The sequence below is a fragment of the Mustela nigripes genome, chromosome 15 (genome assembly GCF_022355385.1).
Source record: "Mustela nigripes isolate SB6536 chromosome 15, MUSNIG.SB6536, whole genome shotgun sequence".
Taxonomy (NCBI): Eukaryota; Metazoa; Chordata; class Mammalia; order Carnivora; family Mustelidae; genus Mustela; species Mustela nigripes.
The window spans coordinates 60,756,354-60,764,226 of NC_081571.1; positions in this window are offsets into that span (position 1 = coordinate 60,756,354).

Here is a 7,873-nt window from a genome sequence, read left to right on the forward strand (position 1 = left end):
TAACATTTGGATTTAAAACCAGAAGGGCCTAATAATCAGTGGGGCTTAACACCTGGAACTTTAAAAATCAGCAAGCTCATTTTGGGAGAGCTGAAGGACAGAGTCCCCTACCTTAAAGAGACAGCACCACAACAGCTCAGCTGAGATACCACACAGAAGCAGCAGTGTCAAAATGCCTGGAGTCAACTCAAAGCATATTTATTTACTAATAGAGATTAGTCAACCCAAAGCATATTTACTTACTAATAAAGATTGTATAGGAGAGGCAGAGACTTTTGGGGACTTCTCTAAGAAGAAAAATGCTGGAGGCACCATTTCCCTCCCCCAACCCCCAGCAGAGATACACAGACACTTGCAGGAACCAAAACACCACAAATAATTTTCACCTCACTTTCTTTCTTTCTTTTCTAAAGATTTTATTTATTTATTTGACAGAGAGAGAGAGAGAGAGATCACAAGCAGACAGAGAGGCAGTCAGAGGGAGAGGGGGAAGCAGGCTCCCTGCTGAGCAGAGAGCCCAATGCGGTCCTCAATCCCAGTACTCTGGGATCATAACCTGAGACAAAGCAGAGGCTTTAACCCACTGAACCACCCAGGTGCCCTTCACCTCATTTTCTAATAGAGTGTCCCACTACTGTAGTTTTCTCAGGTCCCCTACCTCCAACATAGCGGGCCTCAACAGGAGCTTTTCCAAGCACCTCCACGTCCCTTCATGCAGTGAATGAGTAGACCTTGCTGGCCCCACTCACTTGGCTCCATATTCTTCTGTAGAACTGCTCCCTCCAATATGCCCTTGGCTGGAGTCAATCCAGGGTGATGCCGTAAGACTGACAGTGTATAATCAGCTCTGACAGTGGCCAGTAGCAGTCCAAAGTGACTCATGCTCCAGAGAGAGGGGAAGAAAACTACACATACCAGTCCAACTGTGGCCCCAGCAATGGGCTCGGAATAGATATTGGGTCTGACTGCAGGCCCTGCCTATCAATGAAAGCTTTTCAGGAGACAACATAGGAAAAGCACCATGGAGTTCAGTGTTACTGCATCTCTGGCAAATGCTTGATGTGACTGAACTCAAGCACAAGGAAGTCCCAAACTGGCCAACTAACACACAGGAATCAAACCCTACATACAACAGCCAAAGACAGCCATTGAAAAGGACTGGACCGAAGGCAAATGTAGCTCAGCCGCAACAGTAACACACATGCAGCATATACAGGAAATGCTCCTGAAGTGTCAGATTCTGGTGAACAGAGAACATTACACTGCAGGGGACTAAAGCACCTCATCTTCAAGACTACTACTTTCCAGAGGAGGAGACATAGTTGGCTTTCCTAACACATAGAAACAGACATAGAAAGGTAGACCAAATGAGGAAACAGAAGAGTAAGTGTCACATAAAAGAACAGGAAAAAGTCATAGCAAGAGAGCTAAATGACACTGAGGTAAGTACTATGCCCGATAAAGACTTTAAAGTAATCATCATAAAGACACTCATCAGACTTAAGACTGCAGAGTTCCAGGGAGACTTTCAATGGAGACAGATGATATAGAAAAGAATCAGGCACAGATGAAGAACTCAATAACTAAAACACAAAAGAATGAATAAATAATAGACTAGAGGAAGCAGAAGAACAGATCAGCAACCTGGAAGAAAGAGTATTGATAAACAATCAGGCTGACCTAGAGAGAAGAAAAATAAATAGATGATAGATAGGTAGGTGATAGACAGATAGACAGACAGACTAAAGCAACTCAGCACACCCATCAAGTGTGTAACATTTGCATGATAGGGATCCCAGAAGGAAAAGAGGGAGAAAAGAGGGCTGAAATTTACTTGAAGAAATAAAAGGTGAAAACTTTTCAAATATGGGGAAAGAAACTGAAATCCAGATCCAGGAGGCACACAGCCCTCAACAAAATCCACCCAAGAAGGCCCACACCAAAACCTAAAGTAATTAAAATGGCAAGAAGTAATGATAAAAAGATACTTTTAAAAGCAGCAAGAGAAAAGAAAGCAACTACATACAGAGGAAACCCCATAAGGCTATCAGTGGATTTTTCAACAGAAATTTTACAGGCCAGAAGAGTGTGGCATGATACATTCATAATCTTGAAAGAAACAAAACAAAACAAACAAAAATTCAACCAAGAATACTATATCCAGCAAGGCTATCACTCAGAATAGAAGAGATAAAAAGTTTCCCAACAATAACAAAAAAATTTAAGGAATTCAGGACCACTAAACCAGCCCTACAAGAAATGTCAAAGGAGATTCTATAAGTGGAAAAGAAAGACCCTAATTATGAGTAAGAAGAAGGAAAATTAAATATATCTATAAAAATCAGTCAAGGAGTTCATAAAGTAAAAAGGATGTAAAGTATGATAACTTTAATTAAAACTCTGGGTAGTGAGGAGAGGAGTAAAGAATAGCTTCAAACTTAGGCAACCATCAACTTAATACAGACTTCTATATGTATGAATGTTACATAAAAGTCTAATGATAAGAAATAAAAAACTGGAGGGGCGCCTGGGTGGCTCAGTGGGTTAAAGCCTCTGCCTTCAGCTCAGGTCATGATCCCAGGGTCCTGGGATCGAGCCCCGCATTGGGCTCTCTGCTCCTTGGAGAGCCTGCTTCCTCCTGTCTCTCTGCCTGTCTCTCTGCCTACTTGTCATCTCTATCAAATAAATAAATAAAATCTTTAAAAAAAAAAAAGAAATAAAAAACTGGAATAGATATGCAAAAAATTAAGACAAGGAGTACAAGTTTATCACTAAAGAAAGCCAGGATACTGAGAGAAGAAAGCAAGAGAAAGAAGAAACAGAGAAGACCTACAAAAGCAACCATAAAACAAGTAACAATATGGCAATAAGTATATATCTATCAATAATTGCTTTAAATATAAATGGACTAAACACTCTGATCAAAAGACATGAGGTGATGGAATGGATAAAAAAGAAGACCCATCTAAATGCTATCTACAAGGGACTCATTTCAGATCTAAATCCACATGCACCCTGAAAGTGAAGGGATGGAAAAATGTTCCATTTTTACTTCCACATAGAAGTGAAAAGAAAGCTGGGTAGCAAACCTTATATCAGAAAACAAAAACAGAAACACTTTATAACAAAGACTGTAACAAAAAACCAAGAAGGAAACTATATAATCATAAAGGGAACCCTCCAACCAGAAGGACATTACAAAAATATAAACTATATGCCAATACCTCTGATGAATGTAGATGCAAAAATCCTCAATGAAATATTAACAAACCAAGTCCAACAATACTTTAAAATATCATTCAAATGTGATTTATTCCTGGGATACAAGGGTGGTTCAATATTTTCAAATCAATCAACATGATATGTCACATAAATAAGAGAAAACATAAAGCCATATGATTATTTACCGAGATGCAGAGAAAGCATTTGAAAAAGTATGATATCTATTCAATATAAAGATCCTCAACAAAGTAGTTTTACAGGAAACATAACTCAACATAATAAAGGCCATGAGTAAAAAACTGAGAACTTTCCCCCTACAATGAAGAAAAAGACAAGGATGTATATACTCTCACCACTTTTATTCAGCATGGTAGTAGAAGTCCCAGCCATAGCAATCAGAGAAGAAAAAGAATAAAAGGCATCCAAATTGGTAAAGAAGTAAAGCTTCACTATTTGCAGATGACATTATCCTACGTACAGAAAATCATAAAGTCTTTACCAAAAATTACAAGAATGGATAAGTGAATTCAGTAAGGCTGCAGGAAAGAAAATCAACACACGATAACCAGTTGTATTTCTATATGCTAATATGAAGTAAGAGAAATAAAATTTAAGGAAACAATCCCATTAACAATTGCACCAAACATAATAAAATAACTAGGAATAAATTTTACCACAGAGGTGAAAGACGTGTACTCTGAGAATTGTAAAACACTGATGAAAGACTGAAGATGACAGAATAAAATGAAAAGCTATTCCATGTTCATGGACTGGGAGAACAAATATTATCATAATATCCATAGAACCCAAAATAATCTACAGATTTAATGCCGTCCCTATCAAAATATCAACAGCATTTTCACAGTATAACAGATAATCCTAAAATTTCCATGGACCCACAAAAGACCGTGATTAACCAAAGAAATTTTGAAAAATAATAAAACAGGAGGTGTCACAATCTGACATTGCAAGATATAATATAAAGCTGTAGTAATCAAAACAGTATGGTATTGGCACAAAAATAGACACCAAGTTCAATAGAACAAATAGAGGGCCCAGAAATAAACCCACAATTATATGGTCAATTGATACTCAACAAAGGAGGCATGAATATGCAATGGCAAAGACAATCTTTTAGCAAATGGTTTTAGGAAAACTGGACAGATACATGCAATAATGAAAATGGACCACTTTCTTACACCATACACAAAAATAAACTCAAATGGATTAAAGACCTAAATGTGAGATCTGAAAACATAAAAATTCTAAAAGACAGCACAGGCAGTTATTTTTCTGCCACTGACCATAGCAACATTTCCCTAGATAGGTCTCCTGAGGCAAGGGAAACAAAACATAAATAAACTATTGGGACTACATGAAAATACAAAAACAAACAAACAAACAACAACAACAACAACAAAAAACTGCACAGCAAAGGAAACAATCATTAAAACTAAAAGATAACCAACTGAGTGAGAGAAAATATTTGCAAATGACAGATCCAATAAAGGATTAGTGCTCCAAACATATAATGAACTGATGCATCTCACATATCTCAACACCAAAAATCTCCACAAATAATCCAATTAAAAATGGGTGGAAGACATTAAATGACATTTCTCTAAAGCAGATGTATAGATGGCCAGCAGACATATGAAAAGATGCTCAACATCAGTAATCATCAAGGAAATGCAAATCAAATCTATACTGAGTTATAATCTCATACTTTTAACAATGGCTAAAATCAGGGGCACCACTTAGTTGGTGCAATTGGTTAAGCATCTGACTCCTGAGTTTTGGCTCAGGTCATAATGCCAGGGTTGTGAAATCAAGCCCCACATCAGTTCCGTACTCCATGCAAAGTCTGTTTAAGTTTCTTCCACCTTCTCCCTCTGCCCCTCCCACCACACACTCATGCTTTCTCACTCTCTCTCTCTAAAATATGTGTGTGTGTGTGTGTGTGTGTGTGTGTGTGTGTGTGTGTACAGAATGGCTAAAATAAAAACCACAAATAAAAAGTATTGGTGAGGATGTGGAGAAAAAGGAAGCCTTGTGTACTGTTGTTAGGAATGCAAACTGATGCAGCCACTATGGAAAATAGTATGGAGGTTCCTCAAAAACTTAAAAATAGCATCACGCCATATGATCTAGTAACTGTATACTGGATATTTACCCAAAGAATGAAAAAAACACTAATTTGAAAGGATATACGCACCTTTATGTTTATTACAGCATGATTTAAATTAGCCAAATTATGGAAACAGCCCAAGTGCTCATCAACAGATGAATGGAAAAAGGTGGCATATAAACACACGCGCACAGAATATTACTGAACCATAAAAGAGAATGAAAGCTTACCATTTTAACAGTGTGGATGGATCTGGAGAGTATAATGCTAAGTCAAATAAAAATAAGTCAGTCAGAGAAAGATAAACACCATAGGATTTCACTCTTAACATGGAATTTAAGAAACAAAACAAATCAACAAAGAAAAAGGGGACATATAAAAAAATCAGACTCTTAACTATAGAGAACAAATCAATGGTTACCAGAGGGGAGGTAGGCGGGGGTTATTGAGTGAAATAGATGAAGGATATTGAGTGAAATAGATGAAGGGGATTAAGAATACACTTTCCCTATTGGACAGCTATATGTAGAAGAATGAAACTCGACCATTTACACAAAGATAAACTCGAAATGGATAAAAGACCTCAACATGAGACAGGAATCCATCAGAATCCTAAAGGAGAACGTAGGTAGTAACCTCTTCGATGTCAACCACAGTAACCTCTTTCAAGATATGTCTCCAAAGGCAAAGGAAACAAAATAAAAAATGAACTTTTGGGACTTCATCAAGATGAAAAGCTTCTGCACAGCAAAGGAAACAGTCAACAAAACAAAGAGGCAACCCACAGAATGGGAGCAGATATTCACAAATGACAGTACAGACAGAAGGTTTATATCCAGGATCTACAGAGAATTTCTTAAACTCAGCACACATAGAACAAACAGATAATCATCTCAAAAAATGGGCAGAAGACATGAACAGACACTGCTCCAATGAAGACATACAAATGGCTATCAGACACATGAAAAAATGTTCATCACTAGCCATCAGGGAAATTCAAATTAAAACCACATTGAGATACCACCTTACACCAGTTAGAACAGCCAAAATTAGCAAGACAGGAAACAACGTGTGTTGCAGATGATGTGGAGAAAGGGGAACTCTCTTACACTGTTGGTGGGAATGCAAGTTGGTGCAGCTACTTTGGAAAACAGTGTGGAGATTCCTTAAGAAATTAAAAATAGAGCTTCCCTATAACTCTGCAATTGCACTACTGGGTATTTACCTCAAAGATACAGAGGTAGTGAAAAGAAGGGCCATCTGTACCCCAATGTTTATGCAGCAATGGCCACGGTCGCCAAACTGTGGAAAGAACCAAGATGCTCTTCAAGGGACGAATGGATAAGGAAGATGTGGTCCATATACACTATGGAGTATTATGCCTCCATCAGAAAGGATGAATACCCAACTTTTGTAGCAACATGGACAGGACTGGAAGAGATTATGCTCAGTGAAATAAGTCAAGCAGAGAGAGTCAATTATCATATGGTTTCACTTATTTGTGAAGCATAACAAATAACATGGAGGACATGGGGAGATGGAGAGAAGGGAGTTGAGGGAAATTGGAAGGGGAGATGAACCATGAGAGACTATGGAGTTTAAAAATCAATCTGAGGGTTTTGAAGGGGCGAGGGGTGGGAGGGCGGGGGAGCCAGGTGGTGAGTATGATGGACGGCATGTATTGCACCGAGCACTGGGTGTGGTTCATAAACAATGAATTCTGTTACACTGAAAAAAAAAAAAAAGAAGAGTACACTTTCCCTGATGAGCACCGAGTAATATACAGAATTACTGAACTAGTGTAATGCACATCTGAAACTAATATAACACTATAAGTTAACTATACTTGAATTAAATTTTATTTTTCTAAGTTTTTATTTACATTCCAGTTAGTGAACATATAGTGTAATATTAGTTTCAGGTGTGTAATACAGTGATTCAACACCTCCATACAACATCCAGTACTCCTTACACTTTTGCCATTTCTTTTTATGTTTTCAGACTTTAAGTTTTTATTTTTTTTTATTTTTCAGGTTTCAATTTTTTTAAAAGTAAACTTTTTATATTTCAATAAACAGATTTACAGAGAAATACAGAGTGTTCCTATATAACCCTCATCCAATCAAATCCATTTTTAGCATTTTACATTACTGTGGTATATTTATCAAACTAGAAAACTGGTATTGATATACCATTATATCACAGTTTTTCTATCATTAGGATTTTCAAGTTTTTCCATCAATGTCCTCTCTCTGCATCAAGATCCAATCCAGAGCACCATCTTTGCATTTCATCATATCTCCCCAGTATCCTCTGGCCTGCGAAAGTTTCTCACTTTCTTTATAGTTTCTGACTTTAATGGTCATGAGGAAAACTGATTAGGTATCTGTAGAATGTTCCCTCAATATTGGATGGTCTATTTTTCTCATGATTAGACTGGACTTTTACAAAGAAATGAAGTACCCTTCTCATTATAAGGTATCAGGTATATATGATATCACATGATTTAGGTGTTAACTGTAG